General features: G+C 42.5%; 1 protein-coding gene and 1 long non-coding RNA gene across 5 annotated transcripts in view; one reads left to right on the top strand and one right to left on the bottom strand.

Moving 5' to 3' along the window:
* The window catches only part of YWHAE (tyrosine 3-monooxygenase/tryptophan 5-monooxygenase activation protein epsilon), an 81750-nt gene that overhangs the window by 20844 nt on the left and 33830 nt on the right, over positions 1 to 27076 (bottom strand). The window lies entirely within an intron of this gene.
* Positions 7525 to 13149, top strand: LOC309851689. Its single transcript, XR_014304870.1, has 2 exons — positions 7525 to 11131; positions 11173 to 13149. It is a non-coding gene; the product is annotated as an uncharacterized lncRNA (long non-coding RNA).

Raw genomic sequence — 27076 nt, 5'->3', positions numbered from 1 at the left:
AGGGTATTGTCCTAAGTGAAGTAAGACAAAGACAAATACTATATGGTTTCACCGATACATGCAATCCAAAAAACAAATGAACAAAAAAGCAGAAATAGACCCATAAATACGGAGAACAAACTGGTGGTTGTTAGAGGAAAGGGACGTTGATGGATGGGCAAAAAGAGTGAAGGGGAGTGGGAGGTATGCGCTTCCAATTTTGGAATGGGTTAAGTCACAAGGATGAACGCTACAGCACAGGGAATATATAGTCAGTGGTGCTGTGATAGTGTTGTATGGTGGGGCACCTGGGTGGCTCAGCTGGTTAAGCATCTGCTTTGGCTCAGGTGGGATCAAGCCCCACATCAGGCTCCCTGCTCAGCTGGTCTGCTTCTCTCTCCTCCTCTGCCCCTCCCCAACTGTGTGAACACTCTCGAGCTCACATGCATGCTCTCTTGCTCTCAAATAAAATCTTTTTTTTTTTTTTTGTAATATTTATCTATTAGGCAGGAAGAATAGTAGACAAAGAAGCCGGCTCTCCACTGAGCAAGGAGCCCAATGTGGGACTTGATCCCAGGACCCTGAAATCATGACCTGAGCCGAAGGCAGATGCCCTACCAACCAAGCCAAATAACTAAATTAAGTGGGCCTGAAGGTTGACCTCATGATAAAACTAACAAACAAGAAGTTAGGTTGCTTCTTATGAATAGAGCAAAGAAAATGTTTTCTGGAGATGAATTTACTTAGACTTGGTTAATAAAGCAGCAGCAGGATTTAAGAAGCCGGCTCCCAACTTTGAGAGGATTTCTACCCTGTGTAAAATGCCAACAAACAGCATCCCATACTACACAGAAACAGCTCCCGAAAGGAAGTCAATCGATGCAGAAAAAACTTCATTGCTGGCACACCTGCCCTATCCTGCAGTAACCACCACCCTGATCAGTCAGCACACATGAACACAATTAACACAGAGGGAAGGAAGACCTTCCATCAGCAAAACTCTGATGAAAACTCACTGAAAACTCAGATATGGTTAGCATTTTTTAAGCAATAAAGTATTTTTAATGAAGGTATGTAAATTTTTTTAGACATGATGCTATTGCATACTTAACAGACTACAGTATATTGTAAAGGTGACTTTTATAGGCACTGGCAAACCAAAAAATTCATGACTCGCTTTATTGCTATGTTCACTTTATTGCAATAGTCTGAAACCAAACCCTCAATATTTCCAAGTATGCCTGTAATATGTTGCCCTTTATAACTGGCTTCTTTCCCCTTAGCATGTCTCCATGTTCACCCAGAGTGTAGCACCTAACAATATACTTCACATTGTACATGGATATACCACATTTTATTTATACATTTTCCAGCTATTGGATATTTGAATTGAATTTGCACTTTTTGGCTATTATGAATAATACTGCTATGAATGTAAATTTATGCAAGTACGCGTTGAGGTCTCTTGGTATACAAGTAGGAGTGGAACTGCGGGGTCATCACAGTAACTTTTTGAAGAAGGAACTGCCAAAATCTTTTTCACACGGCATGCGCTATTTTTACATTCCTACCAGCAATACAGGAAGATTCCAATTTCTCTATACTCTCACCAACACTTGTTAGTTTCTTTAAAAAGGTGGGGGGGGGCGCACCTGGTGGCCTGGGTGGCTCAGTGGGTTAAGTGTCTGCCTTGGGCTCAGGTCGTACCTCAGGGTCCTGGGATGAAGCCCCGCATCAGCTTCCTGCTCAGCAGGGAGCCTGCTTTTCCCTCTCCCTCTCCTGGCTCCCCCTGCCTGTGTTCTCTCATGCTCTAATTAACTCTAATTAGCTCTAAATAACTAAATAACTAAATCAATGAATGAATGAAATCTTTTTTAAAAAATCACCTTATTAAAAAATAATAATAATAAAAAAATCACCTTATTGCATGTAAAGTTGTATATGTCATGATTTTGATTTCTTTGATGGCTAATAACATCGATTATCTTTTCATGTGCAGTGTACTGGCCATTTGTGTGTGTTCTTTGGAAAATATTCAGACATTCTACCTTTTTAAACAATATTTATTTGAGAGTGAGTGAGTGTGTGCATACACACGGGGGAGGGACAGAGGAGAGAGAATTACAAGCAGACTCCTCAGGAAACTGGATGTGGGACCATCCAAGGACCTGGATGTGGGATCATCCCAGGATCCTGAGTTCATGACCTGAGCCAAAACCAAGAGTCACCAGGCACCCTGCTTTGCCAACCTTTTAATTGGCTTATTAGCCTTTTTATCACTGAGTTGTAGAAATTATTTACATTTATCTATTTATCTATTTATCTATTTATTTATTTATTTATGAAGGAAGGTATAGAAAGAGGAGGGGAGAGAATCTTAGGCAGACTCTACTCCCAGCATAAAGCCTGAGGTCATGACCCTGATCATGACCTGTGATCAAAATCAAGAGTCCAGTGCTTATCCAACTGAGCCATCCAAGGGCTTCGGGAGTTACTTACTTTTAAAACCTTTTAAAACCCTAACTAATCCTCCTCTTAGTCCCTCATCTTCAGGAATTTCTCCATTCCTAAAGGTGGTAGATTAAAGGAGAGGAGTAGTGTAAGAAAAGGAAAGCACTTCCTCCGATCCCCTAGGAATTCTATACCAATTTGCACAAATTACAACTATAATGAAACTCTTATGAAAGCTCTTGTGTCATCCTTATTACCTTTTTAACACCAGCAACAGAAACATGATTCTAGTAACTATAACTTATCCCAAAACTTTATATGAAAGCTCAGATTTACCCAAAACTGGCCACACCCTCAAAACCACCATCAGTAGAGGATTAATACAATTATATTCACATAAAATTCTCAAGGTAACTAGTATTTCAAAAAATCTTTTTAAAAAGATTTTGTTTATTTATTTGACAAGAGAGACAATCAGGGGGAGCAGCAGGCAGAGGGAGAAACAGGCTCCCCACTAATAAGCCCAATGCAGGGCTCGATCCCAGGACCCCAGGGGATCATGACATGAACCAAACTCAGACGCTTAACTGACTGAGTCATCCAGGCACCCCTCATAAAATCTCTGCAACAACTATTTTATCAATGTAACCTAAGCATTTCTGGGATGGAGGATGGCCGTCAAATCTGTTTGCCAACAGGTATGATCACAACTTAGATGATCCAGAGAAGGAAGAGTCAATGGCTACATGTGGATGCACAGGCCGTTTGTTACAAAAGTCTGTGTAATAAAATTTCACAGGGGACTTCCAATCAGTTTGGAGACAATCGGTGTCTGGTTGAAAATCACCAGTTACAAGAATTGTGAAATTTATAATATCCACAACTGAAAAGACATCTTAATCAAACGTACTAGTAAGCCTGTTTAGTTCCAGGTCATTTCCCCTTCACTGTGTAACAGCCCTAGTTAGACATCCATTACATTAAACCAGCTTGCCTCTATTCATTACTGCACTATCCTGCCTGAAGGAGAGTCCCATTGTTTTTCATCCTGACCTTAATTTAGCTTTGGTTCTTGGTTTTGCTCTTTGAAGCATTTGCGTAAATACATTCATTCAATAAACTCATTGAATGAGTTAGGGAACTGTTCCAAACATTTGGCATGTATTAACGCATTTACTCTTCTCAATGAACCTTTGAAGTAGGTAGCAGTATTATCCCCATTTTATGAGGAAACTGAGGAATATGAAAATTAAACTTGTTCAAAAATCACAAATTCAGTAGATTACAAACCCAGACAATCTGACTCCAGAGCTGTACTCTGATTTAATCACATTACCTCAAATCAGAGTATCTGAATTCCTCTAAATGGGGGATCTTTTTTTTTTTTTTAAATTAGAAGTGTAACTGACAGGATCCTTTGCTTTTACTTTTTAAAGATTTATTTATTTATTTTTAGAGAGTGAGAGGGGGCACAGATGCAAGCAGGTGGAGGAGCAGAGGAAGAGGACCTCATGCAGACTGCCCACTGAGTGAGGTGCCTGGCCACGGGGCTCCATCTCAGGACCCTGAGATAGGACCTGAGGCGAAACCAAGAGTCAACCAAGAGTCAGACACTCAGCCAACTGGGACACCCACCCAGGCGCCCCAGGACCCTTTGCTTTTCTAAGAACAGATGCAATAAATGCTTGCAATGACAAGAGACACAAGCTTAGCACATTAAAACATGGTTTAGTCCCATTTAAAACACATCTTTTCCACCAAGTTAACCCTCAACAATTATCTCCAAAAAGCTTAACGCCAAAGCCTACTAGAGCAGATACTCCCATGCCAATAGTATTTCCACATCAACATCCCAGTAAACAGCCTTCTCCCAAAACGGTCTCTGACAGCTGGTAAAGCAAATCTCTGCTGAGATTCAATACTCTTACAATATTATAAAGACAAAGTACAAATCTACACAGGGTGTGTTTCCACCTATTAGACTGACTTTAAGTTACCACAAAGCCTACTTCTACAGTTCCTAATGAGACCCAGAGTCAGGATGGAAGCAAACTGTTCAGAATCAGTCTTGAGAAAATGAGCAGGCACAGTACTGGCTGACAGAATTAATGTACCTTGTACTCAAGAAGCATACAGGGTTGTAACCGTAATTACATCCAACACAGAAAAAATATTGCTGTTACAAATTGTAAGCCTGACTTTAAAGACAAAAAGAAAAAAATTAAGGCTGAAAAACTTGCCTCAAGCCACATAGCTAGTAAGTGGTAAAACCGTTCACACCCAGACAATCTAACTTAAGGGGCTGAACTCTTAACCACTACACATTCAACTAACTTTCCAAGTCCTCACAGAAACAAATCCTTAAGTCCAAGGACACTGAGAGTAAACGCCCCGAGAGAAAAAAAGAAAAGGGTCAGAGCACCAGACACTGATTTTAAAAGGTTCTATCACTCAACGTTCTGGAGGGATCTTTGGTTTGCTTTATGTAAAGGTCAATCAGTTGGCCAATGACCCTTCCTCTGCATCTCTCTGAATCAAACTCAAACCTCTTTTCTGTAAAGCCTTCCTGTGCCTTCCAATCCGTGTTCACATTTCTCTGTATTGAGGATCAATGCTTTTCTCCCCATCAAATATTACCTTCCTAAAAAAAATTATCTATAAGGGCATAAATGGTGTCCTCATCTGTATATTCCTAAAAGGGCACAGTATCAAATGCCACAAAAGGCACATAAACATTTGATGAAAGATAAAGATGGTTAAGACAAATTATGTTAAATAAAAGACTGACAAATATATTCTGGTGGCGTTGAGTGAACAGGTCAGAGGTAAATGAATGTTTAAGGATTCCTCTCTAGGTAAGACCAGAGTCTAAAGTCCTTTCTCAGCAGTTCCAACAGACCCGTTTTTACTGCACCCAGCACAATTTAGCAGAAAATTTAGTTGTATTTGTCCCTAAAGAAGTCCCCTGAAACCCAGTAAGACCTGAGGCCTGTCCATTAAATATATAAAGGAAAATTTAATAGGGTCCTATGTTAACACACTTTGGTAAGGTGCCTATACAGTCAAATAATATCCCCAATTAACAGGGTACAGGGGTGGCTCAGTCAGTTAACCATCTGACTTGATTTCAGATCAGGTCATGGTCTCAGGATCGTGGAACAGCGCCATAGGCACTGACCCTGAGATTCTCTCTCCTCTCCCTCTGCCTCCCCCATCCCTCACTGTTTATAAAAAAAAAAAAAAAAAAAAAAAAATTAACAAGACTAAACTATATACAGAGACTTGACCTTGAATCCCATACACCAAATGACTAAAGGAGAACCAAAACCACTTCGTAATTTACAGGAGTCCAAGCATTTTTTTTTTAAGATTTTATTTTTATTTATTTGACAGACCGATCACAAGTAAGCAGAGAGGCAGGCGCAGAGAGAGGAGGAAGCAGGCTCCCTGCTGAGCAGAGAGCCCAATGCAAGGCTCGATCCCACGACCCTGGGATCATGACCTGAGCCGAAGGCAGAGGCCAACCCACTGAGCCACCCGGGTGCCCCCAGGAGTCCAAGCATTTAAGGATATTCCAGGAACCTGGTCCAGAAGCCTTACCAATTCCTCTGCTATGGAAGGAATAAGAAAATAGAAGGCAGAAGGAATAGGACTGCAACTTGTCTTTTATACAGGAAAGTGACTGGCAGGTGTAAAAAAGGAGGGTGGGTGGGAAAATAAGCCCATCAAAGCTATCTATAACAGAGGGTTGAAAAAATGCCACTTTTCCCCATCAAGAGCCTCATTTAGACCAAAAGAGAAAAAAATCCTAGCTCTTTCTAGCTCTGCCCGGGTCATAATCCCAGGGTCCTGGGATTGAGCCCCAAATCGGGCTCTCTGCTCAGTGCAGAGCCTGCTTCTCTCTCTCTCTCTCTCTCTCTCTGCTGCCTCTCTGTCTACTTGTGTTCCCTGTCAAATAAATAAATAAAATCTTTTAAAAAGGGGGGAGGGCGCCTGGGTGGCTCAGTGGATTAAGCCGCTGCCTTTGGCTCAGGTCATGATCTCGGGGTCCTGGGATCGAGCCCCGCATCGGGCTCTCTGCTCCGCAGCGAAGCCTGCTTCCCTTCCTCTCTCTCTGTCTGCTTCTCTGCCTGCTTGTGATCTCTCTCTGTCAAATAAATAAATTAAATCTTTAAAAAAAAAAAAAAAAAGTATCTGCCTTCTGCTCAGGTAGTGATCCTGGGGTCCTCAGGAAAAGTCCTACGTTGGGCTCCCTGCTCTGCGGGAGGCCTGCTTCTCCCTCTCCCTCTCCCACTCCCACTCCCCCTGCTTGTGTTCCCTCTCTCATTGTGTCTCTCTCTGTCAAATAAAATAAATCTTTTTTTTTTTAAGATTTTATTATTTATTTGACAGACAGAGGTCACAAGCAGGCAGAGAAGCAGACAGAGAGAGAGGAAGGGAAGCAGGCTTCGCTGCGGAGCAGAGAGCCCGACGGGGGGCCCGTTCCCAGGACCCTGGGATCATGACCCGAGCTGAAGGCAGAGGCCTTAACCCACTGGGCCACCCAGGCGCCCCTAAAATAAAATCTTTAAAACAAATAAATGACTAAGAATGCATACTGGGGCACCCACTGTGGAAGACAGTATGGAGGTTCCTCAAAAAAGGTTAAAAGCAGGGGTACCTGGGTGGCTCAGTCAGTTGAGCAGCTGCCTCAGTTAAGGTAGTGATCTCAGGGTCCTGGAACAGAGCCCCACTTGGGCTCCCTGCTTGGCGGGGAGTCTGCTTCTCCCCCTCCCTCTGCTATTCCCCCTGCTTGTACTCTCACTCACGCTCTCTCAAATAAATAAAATATTTTTAAAAAAGGTACAAAAATGGGGCGTGCTTGGGTGGCTCAGTGGGTTAAGCCTCTGCCTTCAGCTCAGGTCATGGTCTCAGGGTCCTGGGATCGAGCCCCGCATCAGGCTCTCTGCTCAGCAAGGAGCCTGCCTCCCCCTCTCTCTCTGCCTGCTTCTCTGCCTACTTGTGATCTCTGTCAAATAAATTTTAAAAAAAAAATCTTAAAAAAAAAAAAAATGAACCTTTTTTTTAAAAAAAAAAAAAAGGAAGAGTAGGAAATGTTTGATTAGATTTATGTAAGAAGCAGTTTTCACTTTGATATTTCTGGTCTCATGAAACCAGTGAGGGCACTGTTTGGGTTTTTTTTGCGTTTTTTTTTTTGTTGTTGTTGTTGGTTTGGTTCTTTAACTGTAGCCTCCACCACACAGAGCTCTAACAACCCTAAGATCAAAACCTGAGCAGAGATCAAGAGTCAGACACTTAAGGGGCACTTGGTGGCCCAACATCTTTATTAGGAGGTACATTACTATTACTATTGCCATTTCATAAATGAGGAAACTAAGATACACTGAAGATAAAGCAACATGCCCAAGGTCTTCCGACCTTTGAGACTTCCTGCATTTGAACTCTGGCAGTTCGGTTTCAGAATCCACATATTTAACCACCATGTGAATGATGCCTTTTAAGAATTGTGCAGTAGGGGCGCCTGGGTGGCTCAGTGGGTTAAAGCCTCTGCCTTCAAAGCTCAGGTCATGATCCCAGGGTCCTGGGATCAAACCCCACATCAGACTCTCTACTCAGCAGGAAGCCTGCTTCCCCCCCTCTCTCTGCCTGCCTCTCTGCCTACTTGTGATCTCTGTGTCAAATAAATAAAATCTTTAAAAAAAAAAAAAAAACGGTCTGGGGACGCCTGGGTGGCTCAGTTGGTTGGATGACTGCCTTTGGCTCAGGTCATGATCCCGGAGTCCCGGGACTGAGTCCTGCATCGGGCTCCCAGCTCCATAGGGAGTCTGCTTCTCCCTCTGGCCTTCTTCTCGCTCATGCTCTCTCTCATTGTCTCTCTCTCGAATAAATAAATCTTAAAAAAAAAAGTCTAAAAATAGTTTTAAAAATATAACCATCCTCCAATCCAGCAATCACACTAGTAGATATCTACCCAAAGAATATAAAAATACCAATTCAAAGGGATACCTGCACCCTGTTTATTACAGCATTATCTATAATAGCTAAAACATGGAAACAACCCAAGTATCTATCTCTGGATAAATGGATAATCAAAATGTAATAAATACACACAATAAAATATTATTCACCCTTAAAAAAAGGAAACTCTGAAATATGCTACAACGTGGATGAACCTTGACATTATGCCAAGTGAAAGCAGCCAATCACAAAAAGACAAATACTGTATGACTCTTCTTATATGAGGTACTTAGAATCATAAAGTCAGATATTAACAGAAGTTGGAGGGGAGGGACAACGGGGAGTTATTATTTTATGGGTATATAGTTTCGGTTTGAAAAGATGAAAAGAGATTGGAGGATGGATGGTGGTAATGACTACACAGAAATATGATGGATTTAATATCACTGAACTGTATTTTTAAAAATGGTTAAGACAGGTGGCTCAGTTGTTAAGTATCTGCCTTCAGTTCAGGTCCTGATACCAGGGTCCTGGGATCCAGGCCCCCATCAGGCTCCCTGCTTGGCAGGAAGCCTGCTTTTCCCTCTCTCATTCCCCTGCTTGTGTTCCCTCTCTTGCTGTGTCTCTATCAAATAAATAAAATCCTAAAGGAAAAAAAAAAAAACTGTTTAAGACAGAGATGCCTGGGTGGCTCAGTCAATTCATCATCAGACTCTCTGATTTTTTGCTCAGATCGCGATCTTGGGGTCCTGGTATCAAGCTCCACATCAGCTCTGCGCTCGGCTTGAAGTCTGTTTGGAATTTTTTCTCTCTCTCCCTCTCTCTCTCTCCATCTGCCCCTCCTCCCCCAGCACACAACTGTTCGCTTTCTCTCAAATAAATAAAATATTGGGGCAGCGGGATGTTGGAGGGGGGGTCTTTGTTGTTCAGTCAGTTAGGCCATCTGACTCCTGGTTTCAGCTCACGTCTCTGTCCCAGGGTCCCGGGGTCAGGCTATATCCTCTGCAGGGAAGAGGAGGAGCCCTGCTTGGGATTCTCTCTCTCCCTCTTCCTCTCTCCCTCTGCCCCTCCCCCCCTGCTCACTCACCCTCCTAAATCAATCAATCTATCTATCTATCTATCTTTAAAAGAAATAAATAAGACCTTTAAAAAAAAAAGTAAAAATTGGGGTGCCTGGGTGGCTCAGTTGGTTAAGCGGCTGCCTTTGGCTTTGGTCATGATCCAAGGGTCGTGGGATCGGAGCACCACATCAGCACCACACTGGGCTCCCTGCTCAGCTAGAACCCTGCTTCTCCCTCTCCCACTCCTCCTACTTGTGTTCCCTCTCTCACTGTCTCTCTCTGTATGAAATAAATAAAATCTTAAAAAAGAAAAAAAGTTAAATTTTGTTGTGTATTTTAACACAAATTAAAAAGATAAACTAAGGGCGCCTGGGTGGCTCAGTGGGTTAAGCTGCTGCCTTAGGCTCAGGTCATGATCTCAGGGTCCTGGGATCGAGTCCCGCATCGGGCTCTCTGCTCAGCAGGGAGCCTGCTTCCTCCTCTCTCTCTCTCTCTCTGCCTGCCTCTCTGCCTACTTGTGATGTCTCTCTGTCAAATAAATAAAAATTTTTTAAAAAAGAATCTTAAAAAAAAAAAAAGATAAACTAAGATGAATTACACATCTATGTCCCAAACTCTAGTTCCCTTCTCAATGAAAAGTAACTTGGATGACAGACATGATGATGACGACAGTGCAATCTTCAGTTGACTAGAAACTTGTTGAAAAGAAACTTCTCCAAAGACTGGCTTGCATGGCAAGTTTCCCACATCACTATGTCAAATGGAAAGAATGCAAAGCTATCTCAGGGATGAGGCAGAACTACCATGGAGGGAGGGAGCAAAAAAACAAGCTACCTCTGTAAATTATATAACTGTAAAATTCACCTTGGTATAATTAAATATTTCTATGAAAAGCAGTTCTACGAAAAAAGGAAAATCTACTATACAATTTTAAGTGGCAGTTTAAGACCTGTACATTCCAATAAAATGCCACCATCTTAAGTTTATCATGTGAGGATTATTAATCACCACACAGACCCTTCACAAGTAACTAAAAACCTAAAAACAAGAACAAATATAATAGAGAGGACTTAACCTCACAGAGTCATTTGCACTAGAAGAAAACAGCAAGAAGGAAGAGAAAAAACATCTTTCCAGCATTTTCCCAGCTGCTGCAAAAAGATACTTTAGCCTCTGAAGATAAAAAACAGTTGAACTTGGAAGAGTGTCAATACCTAAATTCAGCAATGTTCCATCTTATGATCATCAAAGATACTATTAACAATGAGAGGAGAGATACCTGCATGAAGATGAATGTCTCTTGCACCTTATGTAGAAAAAATACTTGTGTCTTCTGCGCTAAAAAGGGAGTAAGTACAGTAGCAAGGGAAAACCTGATGTCTGCGTGGGGGAGTCCCAAATGAATAAAAAACATTAACCCAGATCTGTGCCAGCAAATAAATTCGGAGAACTGCAAGACTGAGGACCAATGGGAGAACTAAAAGACCTAAGAGTCTTTTAAAAGAGCTCTGGCTGGCCAGAGAACTTCAATGTGTTGTCTCTTTTTAAATCTCAGTACATAGTTCTAAAGAGATGCAGTTTGGAAATTAAGGAATAAAAAGAAGGAACTCCACTAGAGACTTACTCTATACAGAGAGGTTAAGTGTCATGCCCCTTCCTTTATGATTCATTCATGTTCTGAGGTTGCCATGCCCCTTCCTTTATGATTCATTCATGTTCTGAGGTTGCCATGGAAGTAAAGTATCCTCCATATAGCATGCACATATTTGACCTAAGTCAAAGGATGATTTTCATCTTCCAAGAAGCTAACACATAATTTTAAACAATCCTCTAAGATTCTGGAAAGCAAAATAGCCTGAATGTAATCTATTTAGCATCTCAAAACTGAAAACACAAAACAGGCTGTAAACATTTTTTACACCTTTTCAAAAGAACTGATAAAACTGGGGGAAGGGGAATATAACCTTAATTGTGACTGCTAATTCTGTATTCTGACAGGATAGGATATGAATGCCTGAGAACCAAATTACTCCCCAAATTTCAGAGACTTCACACAACAAAGGTTTCTTAAGTAAGGATCTATGCCTTTTGGTGTTTGAGGATTCCTCGACAAAGCAGAAGGAAAAACAAAATAATGAGGAAGGGTTTTCAAGGCCTCTATAGTTACGAAAGTTCTGCTTAAGTTTCACTGATGAGGGCGCCTGGGTGGCTCAGTGGGTTAAGCCGCTGCCTTCGGCTCAGGTCATGATCTCGGAGTCCTGGGATCGAGCCTGCTTCCCTCTCTCTCTCTCTCTCTGCCTGCCTCTCCATCTACTTGTGATTTCTCTCTGTCAAATAAATAAATAAATAATCTTTAAAAAAAAAAAAAAGTCTCACTGATGAGAATGGTTCACAAGGCCCTTCCACCTAAGTACAGAAGTTGGGAAAAGAGGGGAGGGAGCATTGCAGTGTGTCAAAAGAAAAGCCAATGAAACAACACTTTAAAAAAAAAAAGCTGTCAAGTCAAGTCAGGGTGCCTGGGTGGCAAAGCCAGTTGAGCGGCAACTCTTGGTTTCAGCTTGGCTAGTTGACTTCTGAGTTTTGAGACTGAGCCCTGAGTTGGGCACTGTACCAGGTATGGAATCAGCGTGAGACTCTCCCCCTCTCAGCCCCACCTGCTAGTGCTCCCTCTTGCTCTCGAATAGCATGAGTGGCTCAGTCATTAAGCATCTACCTTAGGCTCAGCTCAGGTCATGATCCCAGCGTCCCCATATTGGGCTCCCTGATCAGCGGGGAGCCTGCTACTCCCTCTCCAGCTCCCTCTGCTTGTGTTCCTTCTCTTACTATCTCTCCATCATAGATGAAAAAAAATCTTCATTTAAAAAAATCTTTTTTAAAAAATGGGGCTGTCAAATCAAACATTAGTTAAGAGAGAAACACGGGAATTATAAGCAATTAAGTCCACAAATTTTGTCTATGGTTAACAGCAACTAAAGAAACTTTAAACTTCAGAAGTTATGGGGCGCCTAGGTGGCTTAGTCAATTAAGTGTCTAACTTTGGTTCAGGTCATGATCTCAGGGTCCTGGGTTCCAGCCCCATACCCTGTTCTCTGCTCTGCTCAGCAAGGAGATTGCTTATCCCTCTGCCCCTCCCCCTGCCTGTGCTCTCTTTCTAAAATAAATGAAATTTGTTAAAAAAAAAAAAATTCTGACGTTAAATTGATTTTTATCAAAAAGTATGCAAATTTTCTGGGGGGGATGTAAAAGGAACTTACCATCTGAATCTTTACTTAAAAAGAGAATAGTAGGGGCGCCTGGGTGGCTCAGTGGGTTGGGCCGCTGCCTTCGGCTCAGGTCATGATCTCAGGGTCCTGGGATCGAGCCCCGCATCTGGCTCTCCGCTCAGCGGGGAGCCTGCTTCCTCCTCTCTCTCTCTGCCTGCCTCTCTGCCTACTTGTGATCTCTCTGTCAAATAAATAAATAAAATCTTTAAAAAAAAAAAAAAAAAAGAGAATAGTAGAGGGGAACCTGGGTGGCTCAGTGGGTTAAGCCTCTGCCTTCAGCTCAGGTCATGGTCTCAGGGTCCTGGAATCGAGCCCCACATGGGACTCTGCTCAACAGGGAGCCTGCCTCCCCCTCTCTCTCTGCCTGCCTCTCTGCATACTTGTGATCTCTCTCTGTCAAATAAATAAATAAAATCTTTAAAAAATTTTAAAAAAAAGTCAGACGCTTAGACTGACTAATAAGCCACCTCAGCATCCCAGTTAAGCATCTGACTCTTGGTATTGGCTCAGGTGGTGATCTCAGGGTCATGAGACTGAGCCCCAACTTAGGCTCCATACTCAGCAGAGTCTGCTTAGGATTCTCTCCCCCACCCCTCCCCTGCTCACAATCTCAATCTCTAAATTTAGACTTGTGATCTCTCTCTGTCAAATAAATAAACAAAATCTTAAAAAAATAAAATAAAATTTGTTGGGGCGCCTGGGTGGCTCAGTGGGTTAAAGCCTCTACCTCTGGCTCAGGTCATGATCTCAGGGTCCTGGGATGGAGCCCCGCGTTGGGCTCTCTGTTCAGCGGGGAGCCTGCTTCCCTTCCCCTCTCTCTGTCTGCACCTCTGCCTACTTGTGACCTCTGTCAAATGAAAAAATAAAATCTTAAAATTAAAAAAAAAAAAGATTGAGAGAGCAAGCTTGGGGATGCAGGGTGCAGAGGGAGAGGGGGAGAGAGAATTCTCAAGTAGACTCCCCACTGAGCACAGAGTCCAATGTAGGGCTTGATCCCAGGACCCCAAGATCATGACCTAATCTGAAATCAAGGGCTGGTCGACTAACCAACAAGGCCACCCAGGCAATCCCCCCCCCCCCAGAAAATAGCAAATAATGTAGAAAGGATCTAAGATTACAATAAAAACATGAGGTAAGCTTTTTGGGGTCTTGTATCACTTATATTTTCCTGGGAAGATAAAATGCTATTGTAATAATCACTACACGTTTAGTTAAAATCCATCTATGTATGTATGGGTTTTTTTTTTTTCCCAGCAATACCAGCTTTTTTTTTTTTAAAGATTTTATTTATTTGACAGAGATCACAAGTAGGCAGAGAGGAAGGCAGAGAGAGGAGGAAGCAGGCTCCCTGCTGAGCAGAGCCTGATGTGGGGCTCGATCCCAGGACCCTGGGATCATGACCTGGGCCGAAGGCAGAGGCTTTAACCCACTAAGCCACCAGGCACCCCTGCATTTTTTTTTTTAATTTTATTTATTTGACAGACAGAGATCACAAGTAGGCAGAGAGGCGGGCAGAGAGAGAGGGGAAGCAGGCTCCCTGCTTAGCAGAGAACCCGATATGGGACTCAATCCCAGGACCCTGGGATCATGACCTGAGCTGAGGGCAGAGGCTTAACCCACTGAGCCACCCAGGCGCCCCTGTATGAGTCACATGCTCTACCAACTGAGCAAGCCAGGCACCCCAGCATATATATCTAAGAGTCGGTTAAGAATTATAAAGCCTGGGGCACCTGAGTAACTCAGTGGGTTAAGCCTCTGCCTTCCGCTGTGGTGGTGATCTCGGGGTCCAGGGACAGAGCCCCGCACTGGGCTCTCTGCTCAGGGAACTTGCTTCCCCCCCTGCCCCGCCTGCCTCTCTGTCTACTTGTAATCTCTCTGTGTCAAATAAGTAATTAAAATCTTTATAAACAAAACAAAGAATTATAAAGCCTGGCTGGCTTACTAAAGCAAAGGATTCCTGATCTTAGGGTCGCAAGTTTGAGCCCCACACTGGATGTATAAATTACCTTAAGAAAGAAGAAAAAGAAGAGTTATAATGAAGTGAACAACAATTCGGCAAGGCTTGGAAACCGCTCCTGGGATTTTTCTTTAAGCAAATTTTTAAAAAATGTATTTATTTGTCTGAGAGAGTGAGCGAGCAAGCAAGCAAGCAAGCACAAGCAGGGAGAGCTGCAGGCAGAGGGAGAAGTAGTGCTTCCCGCTGAGCAGGGAATCCCACACTGGGCTCTGGCCCAAGCCCCGGGATCATGACCTGAACCCAGACACGCAACTGACTGAGCCACCCAGGTGCCCTGCTAAGCAAATGTTTACATGGCTTAAGGTGGACAGGACTACAAATTGATTCAGAAGTACACTTTGTGGGGGGCACCAGAGTGGCCCAGTCAGTTAGGCAACTCACCCTTTCAGCTCAGGGTCATGGAATCAAGCCCCACGTTCGGCTCTGCACTCAGCTCATAGTCAGCTTGGGTTTCTCTCTTCCTCTCCCTATGCCACTCCCCCTCCACAGCCAAAGTGCTCTCTCTAAAATAAAGACTTTAGGGCACCTGGGTGGCTCAGTGGGTTAAGGCCTCTGCCTTCGACTCCAGTCGCGATCTTGGGGTCCTGGGATCAAACCCCACGTTGGCTCTCTGCTCAGCGGGAAGCCTGCTTCCCTTCCTCTCTCTCTGCCTGCCTCTCTGCCTACTTGTGATCTCTGTCTGTAAAATGAATAAATAGAATCTTTTAAAAAATAAAATAAAGACATTAAATATAAAAAAGAAGCACACTTTGTGTTGAGTACCATGAAACAAGATTTCTGAAACAGAAAATAGGAGGACTGGGAAGCCTCTCTAAAGAGGTCCTACTCTAGGGCGCCTGGGTGGCTCAGTGGGTTAAGCCGCTGCCTTCGGCTCAGGTCATGATCTCAGGGTCCTGGGATCGAGTCCCGCATCGGGCTCTCTGCTCAGCAGGGAGCCTGCTTCCCTCTCTCTCTCTCTCTGCCTGCCTCTCTGTCTACTTGTGATTTCTCTCTGTCAAATAAACAAATAAAATCTTTAAAAAAAAAAAAAAAAAAAAAAGAGGTCCTACTCTAGTATGCTTCACTGTTCTTGTCAAATATATGTACCACTTCAACTCTTTCTTATTAGGTGAACCAAAAGACACACACACTGTGAGAAACACAACATGCTATGAAAACACCACCTTTACAACCAGAAAGATTTAGATGAGACTTTCATTCTGGCTTAGGTATTACATACATGCTATCTGACCCATGTCATATAACCTCTATTAGACTGTTTCCTGTTTCCTCATCTACAACTTAAGAGATACATATCTCTCACTGGGTTCTTAGATTTAAAATGAAGAGTGCATAGGCAAATCTTCTGGCACATAAAAGAACTTGACAATATGTTAAAATGCTTTTCTTTGCTTGTCTATCTTCCAAGATTTAAAAAAAAGGAGGAGGAGGAATCCAGGAGGATGTAAGCCCTTTAGAGGAATGTTAACAATGTGCTTAATGCAGTAACGAGCTACATAAAGAATAGAGTTTAGAATCTAAAACCCAAGACAACCTTTTGCATAATCTGACTCCATTTCTTCTTTCTAGGCCAGATACTCCATTCTTTCCTTTTGTAAGATTTTATTTATTTATTTAACAGAGAGACGCAGAAAGAACACAGGGAGACATAGGAGCAAGCAGAGGAAGAGGGGAGAAGCAGGCTCTCTGCTGAGCTGGAGCCCAATGCCGGGCTCGATCCCAGGACCCTGGGATCATGACCTGAGCTGAAAGCAGCCGCTTAACTGACTGAGCCACCCAGGCACCCCTGGAAACTCCATTCTTAAGCCTCATATGCTTAATTTCAATACTGTACTTTTGATGCTCTATCTGAAAGAACCTCCTCCTCCCACTACCCAAATCTGACCCACCCCAATGAATTCATTCTATCTATTCAATTCTATTACTCAAAGCTTTCCCTATTAACCAGAGCCTGTAATGTCTTCAGTTTTCCTTTTCTGAAATTCCTGTATCAAAAACTTAGCAATAATCATTCTTTTTTTTTTTAAGATTTTCTTTATCTGGGGGACGCCTGGGTGACTCAGTGGGTTAAAGCCTCTGCCTTCAGCTCAGGTCATGATCTCAGGGTTCTGGGATGGAGCCCCTCGTCGGGCTCTCTGCTCAGCAGGGAGCCTGCTTCCCCTCCTCTCTCTCTGCCTGCCTCTCTGCCTACTTGTGATCTGTGTCCGTCAAATGAATAAATAAAATCTTAAAAAAAAAAAAGATTTTCTTTATCTGAGAGAGACACAGAGGACACGAGCCGGGGGGAGAGACAGAGAAGCAGCACCAGATTCCCCACCCGGCAGGTAGCCCCAAAAGGCACTTGACCCCAGTACTCTGCGATCATGACCTGAGCCAAAGGCAGAAGCTTAACCAACTGAGCCACTTAAGTGTCCCTCATTGTTTTTATACACAGTTTTCCTTAAAGTAGACTGTAAGCTCTTCTGCATGAAGTATAATAAATTCTTTTATCATTCATAAGGGGAAACTCCCAAAACTCATCAAAATACCTATTGATTACAAAGCCCAAGACTGGGGGCACCTTACTGGCTCAGTCAGGTGAGCACCCACCTTTTGATTGCCGGTCAGGTCCCACATCCCACTCACTCTACACTCAGCAAGGAGTCTGTCTGTTCTTCTTCCTCAGCTCCTCCCCCAACTTGTTCGCACAGGCACCAACTCTCTCTCCCACTTGCTAAAATAAGTAAAATCTTAAAAAAAAAAAAAAAATACAGAAGCCAGGGTGCATGGGTGGCTCAGTCATTAAAGTGTCTGCCTTCGGCTTGGGTCCTGATCCCAGGATTCTGGGATCAAGTCCCGCATCAGGCTCCTTGCTCAATGGGAAGCCTGCTTCTCCCTCTCCCACTCCCCCTGCTTATGTTCCCTCTCCTGCAGTCTCTGTCAATTAAATAAATAAAATTAAAATCTTAAAGAAAAAAAATACAGAAGCCAACACAGGGGGGAAAAAATGACAAAAATCAAAAAGCTAGAGTAAAATGAAGGGAAAAAACATTAATTAGACCATAAGGCATGCAGTGCAACCACAAAACAAGATAAATACTATTTTTTAAGTCAGGTTAAATCTGATTAGCATTTATAGCTGAACTTCAACCTTAACATATATGGAGCTGCTTGGCTGGCTCATTCAGTAGAGCACCCAACTCTCAATCCCAACATTGTGAGTTCAAATCCCACACGAAGCATGGAGCCTATTTTAAAAATAAAGTTATTTTGAGAGGTGCCTGGGTGGCTCAGTAGATTAAAGCCTCTGCCTTTGGTGCGGGTCATGATCCCAGGGTACTGGGATCGAGCCCTGCGTCGGAGACTCTGCTTAGCAGGGAGCCTGCTTCCTCCTTTCTCTCTGCCTACCTCTCTGCCTACTTATGATCCCTGTCAAATAATAAGTAAAATCTTCAAATAAATAAATATTTTAAATAAATTTATTTTTAAAAATAAAAAAAAGTAAAGCTAGAGTTATGTTAAATATTCATTTTATCATTTGCAAGGCAGTAACTAACTCTTAATACTGCACTTGGGCAACTATATCCATAACCATTAACCACTGTCTGTTAAAACTTTAACAGACAAAAATTAGACAAGAAGCTATGCAGTACTGCTACACAGCTTCCAATATTCTAAAACTCAATCCCTGGCAATAACTTAACTGCTGAAAAAACAGCTGAGACAGGATAGTCTGCAGCAGGGAACATTACAAGGTCATCTAGTCAAACCCAGCTGTATAACCAGGACACACATTAAATTTAGATTAAATTTAGAGTACAGACCAAATGCTTAAACTTTTAATAAGCACACTCAATGAGGCATATGAAAAACAATTGATTCCAGTTGTTCTCAACCCCGGCTGCACACAAAAATTCCTTAAGAAGTTTTTCTTTTTTAGAGATTAGATTGACCTTAACCTTCATGTTGTCTGGCTAAAACCATCCAATTTGTTTTTAAAGATTTTTTTTTTTTTAAGAGGGGGGAAGGGTAAAAATCTTAAGCAGACTCTATGCCAAGAGTGGATCTCACAACCCTGGGATCATGGCTTGAGCCAAAATCAAAAATCAGATGCTTAACCAAAAGAGCCACCCAGTTGCCCCCAAAGAAGGTTTTTTTTTTTTTTTTTTAAGATTTTATTTATTTGACAGAGATCACAAGCAGGCAGAGAGACAGGCAGAGAGAGAAGGTGAAGCAGGCTCCCTGCTGAGCAGAGAGCATGATGTGGGGCTGGATCCCAGGGATCATGACCTGAGCCAAAGGCAGAGGCTTTAACCCACTGAGCCACCCACGCACCCCCAAAATATTTCTTTACATTCACAATGTTTGAGGGAAAAAATAAAATCCCATTTTGCTAAATAATGTGTATGTTTCCACAAAAAAATTAATACAAATGTATGCATCAGCCGTTTTAGGAAACATTTTTTCACATCAATGAAATCCAGATTTTTCTTAGTAATTTTATGTCAATGGTGTGATTGGCAGCGTTTTTCTTTATTGGTGTTATTTAAAATAATAATGCATGTTAAACCAATAGCATGTTGGTGTCTATAAAATGATGTGTGTTTCTGCACTTATACATGCACCAGCACTTGAGCAAAAAGAAAATTCTCAAAGTATGTTCAAACCATTAACAGTAACAATATTAGGGGCGCCTGGGTGGCTCAGAGGGTTAAGCCTCTGCCTTCGGCTCAGGTCATGATCTCAGGGTCCTGGGATCGAGTCCCACATCGGGCTCTCTGCTCAGCGGGGAGCCTGCTTCCTCTTCTCTCTCTCTCTGCCTGCCTGCCTCTCTACCTGCTTGTGATCTCTGTCTGTCAAATAAATAAATAAAATCTTTAAAAACAAAAAAAAAAACAGTAACAATATTAACTACTGGCAGGGCAGAGTAGCTATCAGTATTTATTTCATGGGGCTGTACAATTTAACTTTCTCACTTTTATTTTTTTTTAAAGATCTCATTTATTCACTTGAGAGAGCGAGGGAGCATAAGCAGGCAGAGCAACAGAGAGAAGCAGGCTCCCTGCTGAGCAGGGAGCTGGACACAGGGCTGGACCCCAGGATCCTAGGATCATCACCTCAGCCAAAGGCAGTCGCCCAACCAAGTGAGCCATCCAAGCACCCTAACTTTCTTACATTTTATTTTAGATTTTGTAATTCAAAAATTTAAAGTATACATTTCACATTCAAAGTAACATTTAAAATACTTCAATACATGAAGTTTTGTAGTGAGAAAATTATGCACTGCACCTTCATAAATTGGTGGTACTGTAAAATGAAAAAAATCCTTTCAGAGAACAGTGAAAGCAAAGAAGCCAAAAGCTACAGGTTTACTTACTTTGATGAATAAATTCCACTCCTCAGAATCTCTCCTAAGCAAATAGCCCAAATTACAGAAAAATCTATTTTGGATAGAAGTATTTCATTGCAGTTTTCACTAGCAATATACTAACCAAAAACTTACAGTAGTTTTTTAGTGGATAGATCCATAGCCAATAAAAAACATTTACAAATAGGGACTCCTGGGTGGTTCAGTCGGTTAAGTGTCCAGCTCTTGATTTCAGCTAAGGTCACTCTAAGACTGAGTCCCACACTGGGCTCAGCACTCAGCTAGGAGTCTACCTGAGATTCTCTCCCTCCCTCTCCACCCCTCCCCTCTTTCATGAGCACTCAGCTTGCTCCCTCTCTCTAAAATAACAAATTCTTTTTGGTGCACCTGGGTGGCTCAGTGGGTTAAAGCCTCTGCCTTCAGCTCAGGTCATGATCCCAGGGTCCTAGATGGAGCCCTGCATTGGGCTCTCTGCTCAGCAAGGAGCCTGCTTCTCCCTCTCCCACTTCCCCTGCTTATGTTCCCTCTCTCACTGTGTTTGTCAAGTAAATAAAAATCTTAAAAAGAAAAAAAATCCTGGCAAACAGCACTCTGAAATGAGGAAGGCTAAAATCAACAAATTTCTAAGCAAGCTGCAGCAAAGATGTCTAAAAGATGGAAGGTATAACGATGTTAATGGTGTATTATCTGTCAATTGCTGGGAAGAGGAAAAACAGACCTAACAGCATCTAGTCTAGAAAAAACCAAGGTCCTCGTTGACCATTCCCCAGCACCCCCAAATTACATGCTTTAAAAGTCACATACGGGGGGCGCCTAGATGGCTAAGTCAGTTAAATGTCTGCCTTCAGCTCAGGTCATAATTCCAGGGTCCTGGGACAGACCCCTGCACTGGGATCCCTGTTCAGTGGAAAACCTGCTCCTCCCTCTCCATACCACTCCCTCTGCTTGTGCGGGCGTGCGCTCGCGCGCTCTCTCTCTCAAGTAAATAAAATCTTAAAAAAAAAAAAAAAAAACGGTCACACACTGAAAAGGTACATAAAGAGAAGGTAGAGGGCCAGAAGCGCCCAGCTGGTTCAGTCAGAACACTTGGTTCTTGATCTTGGGGTTCCAAGCCCTGCTTTGGGTAGAGATTACGTAAATAAATAAAACTTAAAAAAAGAAAAAGTAAAAAGAAAAAAAAAAAAAAAGCAGAGGGCCATACTGCTGTATCATTAACTTCCCAGAACTACTTTCCTAGCCAGCCCTTTATAAAGCTTTTGTCTTGGATATTAAAAAGTTACAAGCAGTGGTATTTTTCTTATACTCAACATTTTAATTTCTCTATGCCTTGATTCAATAACATTTGAACATATTAAATGACCATGTTGAAAGCTAGAAGGCTAAGAAACATGTCAAGGATTTCTAAGATTTCAAAGCTAGAAACAAAGAATCTCACAATGGGAGAGGGGAAGAGGGAGAACACCAGTTATTTAAAGGAGGGGGCCCTCCTGGGTGGCACAGTTGCTTGAGCGGCTACCTTTGGCTCAGATCATGGTCTCAGGCTCCTGGGATGGAGGCCCACATCAGGCTCCCTGCTCAAGAGGGGGAGCCTACTTCTCCCTCTCCCTTTGCCCCTTCCCCTGCTTGTATACTCTCCCCCCCCCCAATAAACAAACTCTTTTAAAAATAAATAAATAAAATAGTAAGAGAACGTCCAAACTTATAAATGAGATTCTACTGGTTACAGTCAAGGAAGCATATTACTACTGCATAATCTAATAAATCCAAACGTCTTTTTACAATTGCAGTTTACCAACCACGAAATATATCGCTAAGACCAATTTTCTTCTGAAAGTGAGCACCAGGGGAGCCTGGGTAGCTTAGTGGGTTAAAGCCTCTGCCTCGGGCTCAGGTCAAGATCCCAGGGTTCTGGGATCGAGCCCCACATCGGGAATCTCTGCTGGGGGGCGGGGGGGGGGCTCCTGCTTCCCTTCCTCTCTCTCTGCCTGCCTCTCTGCCTGCTTGTGATCGCTGTCAAATAAATAAATAAAATCTTAAAAAAAAAAGAAAGTAAGTGAGCACCATGGTCTTTTCCATTATCTTTATTCTGACAACTAGCCAAAAAAAACCTAAAACCTAAAACCTAAAACCTTTACAGGCACCTGGGTGGGTCAGCTGGTTCAGCATCCAACTCTTGATTTCGGCTTAGATCGTCTCAGGGTTGTGAGATCCAGGCCCAAGTCAGGCTCCCTGCTTAGAAGGGAATCTGCTACCCTCCCTGTCTCCCTCTGCCCCTACCCCAACTTGTGTATTCACTCTTTCTCAAATAATCTAAATAAATAAAAACAAAATATTTTGGGGCAACCGGGTGGCTCAAGCATTAAGCGTCTGCCTTCAGCTCAGGTCATGTTCCCATGGTCCTGGGATTGAGCCCTGCATGGGCTCCCTGCTCAGCAGGGAGTCTGCTTCTCCCTCTCTCACTCCCCATGCTTGTGTTCCCTCTCTCGCTGTGTCTCTGTCAAATAAATAAAATCTTTAAAAAAAATCTTTTTCTTGGGGCGCCTGGGTGGTTCAGTGGCCACTGTCTACGGCTCAGGTCATGATTTCAGAGTCCTGGGATCAAGCCCCACATCGGGCTCTCTGCTCAGCGGGGGGCCTGCTTCTCTCCCCCCCCCCCCCCCGCCTCTGCCTACTTGTGATCTCTCTCTCTGTCAAATAAATAAAATCTTTAAAAAAATTTTTTTTTCTTAAAAAAATTCGTTTTGAGGGGAAAAATTTTATGTGCCACCTTTTCTCCAAAATTTTCAAAATGTATCTGCAGTACCTGTTACATAGCTCCAGAAGTTGTACTACACAGTGACCCTAAAAGTGATTCATCAAAAGAACTGTAGGGGCAAAACAGCAATCGCACTACTGGATATTTATCACAAAGATACCAATGTAGTGATCCAAAGGGTCATGTGCACCCCAATGTTTATAGCAGCAATGTCCACAATAGCCAAACTATGGAAAGAGCCTAGATGTCCATCAACAGATGAATGGATGAGGAAGATGTGGTGTGTATGTATATATATACACATATACATATCCTATGGAGTATCATGCAGCGATCAAAAAAATGGAAATCTTGCCAATTACAACAGTGTGGATGGAACTAGAGGGTATTATGCTAAGCAAAATATGTCAATCAAAGATAGACAATTATCACATGATCTCACTGATATATGAGTAATCTGAGAAAAGAGAGGATCAAGGAGAAGAGAAGAAAAAAGGAAGCAAGATATAACCAGAAAGGGAGTCAAAGCATAAGACACTTCATCTCAGGAAACAAACTGAGGGTTTCTGAATGGGAGGGGAGTAGGGAAATAGGGTGGCTGGGTGATAGGCACTGGGGAGGATATGTGCTGTGGTGAGCACTGTCTGTTGTAGAAAATTGAAGGATCTCAAGCCTGTACCCCTAAAAGAACAAATTATATATTAATATTAATTAACTGTAGGGGCACCTGGATGGCTTGATCAATTAAGCATCTACCTTCATTCAGCTCAGGTCACCATCTCAGGGTCCTAGGATCCAGTTCTGGATCAGGATCTCTGCTCAGCAGGGAGTCTGCTGCTCCCTCTCACTCTCCCTTTGTGCCCTTTCTCTCTCTCTCAAAAAATTAATAAAATCTTGGGGCGCCTGAGTGGCTCGGTGGGTTAAAGCCTCTGCCTTCGGCTCAGGTCATGATCCCAGGACCCTGGGATCGAGCCCTGCATTGGGCTCTCTGCTCAGCAGGGGGCCTGCTTTCTCCTCCCTCTCTCTCTCTCTCTCTCTCTCTCTCTCTCTCTCTGCCTACTTGTGATCTCTGTCAAATAAATAAAAATAAATAAAAATTAATAAAATCTTAAAAAAAAAAAAAAAGAACTGCAAACAGGAGCGCCTGGGTGGTTCAGATGGTTAAGTGTCCAACTCATGATTTCAGCTCAGGCTGTGGTCTCACTGGTCATGAGATGGGACTCCATGCTCAGTGGTGAGTCGGCTTGGGATTCTCTCTCTCTCCCTCCTCCTTGGCCCCCCCTCCCTCCCTCTGCCCCATCCCCACTCACATACACTCCTTCTCTTTCTCAAATAAATAAATATTTAGGGGTAAAAAACCCAGGTAGCTGGGACGCTCAGTTAAAAAACTGCCTTCAGGGTACCTGAGTGGCTCAGTGGGTTAAAGCCTCTGCCTTCAGCTCAGGTCATGATCCCAGAGTCCTGGGATCGTGCCCCGCATCGGGCTCTCTGCTCTGCGGGGAGCCTGCTTCCTCCTCTCTGACTGCCTCTCTGTCTACTTGTGATCTCCGTCTGTCAAATAAATAAATAAAATCTTAAAAAAAAAAAAAAAAACCCAAAAACCAAAAAACTGCCTTCAACTCAGGTCATGAACTGGGAGTCCCAGGATGGAGCCTAGCATCAGGCTCCCTGCTCAGTGGGGAGTCTGCTTCTCTCCCTGACTCTCCCCTTCTCCTGTTCTCTTAATTCTGTCAAATAAATAAAATCTCAAAAAACAAAAACAAAAGAAACAAAAACCCTGCAAACAGGACAAATTTAATCTATTATCCTGAGAAAGAAAAAAAAGACCTAGAAAACAAAAATAGGTTAAAATCAATTACCAAAAATAAATAAATCAGCCAACACAGAAATAAATTACAAAATAACAAAGAAAAATTACACAATTACAAAAAAGCAAAACCAATCTCAGAAAATATTCATGTACAGTACCTCAATAACCCTGGTACTTCCTTAAAACCTTAATGCCTTTTGGGGTATACTGAGGCCTCACCTTCCAGACCTTCCAACCACTAGAAAATGATCATTTTTGTAGGTCAAAAATGACTGAAACTGAGGTAACTTCCAGTTATAAAAAAGTCACCATGATAGAAAGTACATACAACGTAGGGAATATAGTCAAATATACCGTAATGACTTAGTATGGTTAGAGACAGTTAACTACACATGCTGGGCACTGCACAATGTACAGAATTATTGAATCACTACATTGTACACCTGTACATCATATGTTAACTACATTTCAACTAAAAAAATGATGGAAACTGGCAATTTCATATTGTTTAACTTTATAATTCATTCAACACAAGTAGAAATATAAATGCAAATTTGGAGAAGGCAAGTTTTCTATTCAACAAACCAGTAGCTAAATTAGCTGGAGTAGAATCAAAGCTGCGTAGATGTAATCCCAGAGCTGAATTTCGATTTCACAGCTCTCCATCCACTACTCACAAGGCAAAAAAAAAAATTTTTTTTTTAACCCGCCTGCAGGGGCACCTGGGTGGCTCAGTGGGTTAAAGCCTCTGCCTTCAGCTCGGGTCATGATCCCAGGGTCCTGGGATCGAGCCCCACATCGGGCTCTCTGCTCAGCATCCTCCTCTCTCTCTCTCTCTCTGCCTGCCTCTCTGCCTACTTGTAATCTCTGTCAATTAAAATAAATAAAATATTTTTTAAAAAAGCCTGCAAATTCATAAAATAACTTTCAGAAATTTCTTAATATACAGATGGGAAAAACAAGCCCTGAAAGTAACATATCTAAAGGGAGAATAATTGAGATAAAATCTGGACATGAGAGGCACCTGGGTAGCTCAATGGGTTAAGCCTCTGTCTTTGGCCCAGGTCATAATCTCAAGGTCCTGGGATCAAGCCCCACATCAGGCTCCCTCCAGGAAAACTGCTTCCCTCCCCAATACCGCCTCTCTGCCTACTTGTGATCTCTGTCAAATAAGTAAATAAAATCTTAAAAAAAAAAAAAAAATCTGGACGGGACAGACCTTCCCTAAAATTTAATTACTTCTGGTCCAGTGTTTGTTCTACCATCTCTTTTTGGCTGTTCACTGGAAAATATACTCAACCTACATACCCTTCTGTATCCTTCATATGAAAGAAAATTTACAAAGAGACATGAAATCGAAAGACCATTTGAGGCAACTTTTAAGTTATAAAATTAAAATCTAGAGGCACCTGGGTGGCTCAATCATTAAGCAGCTGCCTTTGGCTCAGGTCATTCCAGGGTCCTGGATCAAGCTCGGAATTGGGCTCCCCGCACAGCAGGAACCCTGCTTCCCCCTCTCCCACTCCCCCGCTTGTATTCTGTCTCTCAGTCTATCTCTAACAAATAAATAAATAAAATCTTTTTAAAAATTAAGTTAAATAGGGGCGCCTGGGTGGCTCAGTGGGTTAAGCCGCTGCCTTCGGCTCAGGTCATGATCTCAGGGTCCTGGGATCGAGTCCCGCATCGGGCTCTCTGCTCAGCAGGGAGCCTGCTTCCCTCTCTCTCTCTCTCTGCCTGCCTCTCCATCTACTTGTGATTTCTCTCTGTCAAATAAATAAATAAAATCTTAAAAAAAAAAAAAAAAAATTAAGTTAAATAGGGCGCCTGGGTGGCTCAGTGGGTTAAGCTGCTGCCTTCGGCTCAGGTCATGATCTCAGGGTCCTGGGATCGAGGCCCGAATCGGGCTCTCTGCTCAGCAGGGAGCCTGCTTCCCTCTCTCTCTCTCTGCCTGCCTCTCTGCCTACTTGTGATCTCTGTCTGTCAAATAAATAAATAAAATCTTTAAAAAAAAAAAAAAATTAAGTTAAATAATTAAATCAAATTAAAATCTAAGGAACAGAAATAGAGCTTCAAAAGCAGTTTAGACTAATGTTTACACAAGTATGGAAGTCTTATCAGCCTGGGAGTAAAACAGATGCATCCCAGTGATGTTACCTGTTACCTGTCACCTTTCCTAAAATTCTTAATCCTTACCTGTAAAATGGGTGTTGTTATTTACTATGCAGGGTTTTGTTTTTTGTTTTTCTTGAGGATTCAGAGAAATAATAAGCACCTGGCATATAGTTGTTAGCAGTAATTATAGAGTTTTATAATCATAAAGTCCATGAAAAAACATTTTTTAACTTTTTTTTTAAGATTTTATTTATTTATTTGACAGAGATCACAAGTAGGCAGAAAGGCAGACAGAAAGAGGGAGGAAGCAGGCTCCCTGCTGA

The sequence above is a fragment of the Mustela nivalis genome (genome assembly GCF_964662115.1).
Source record: "Mustela nivalis genome assembly, chromosome: 17".
NCBI lineage: Eukaryota > Metazoa > Chordata > Mammalia > Carnivora > Mustelidae > Mustela > Mustela nivalis.
Note: the sequence above shows the minus strand (reverse complement) of the source record. Positions and strands in the feature narration are given on the sequence as shown.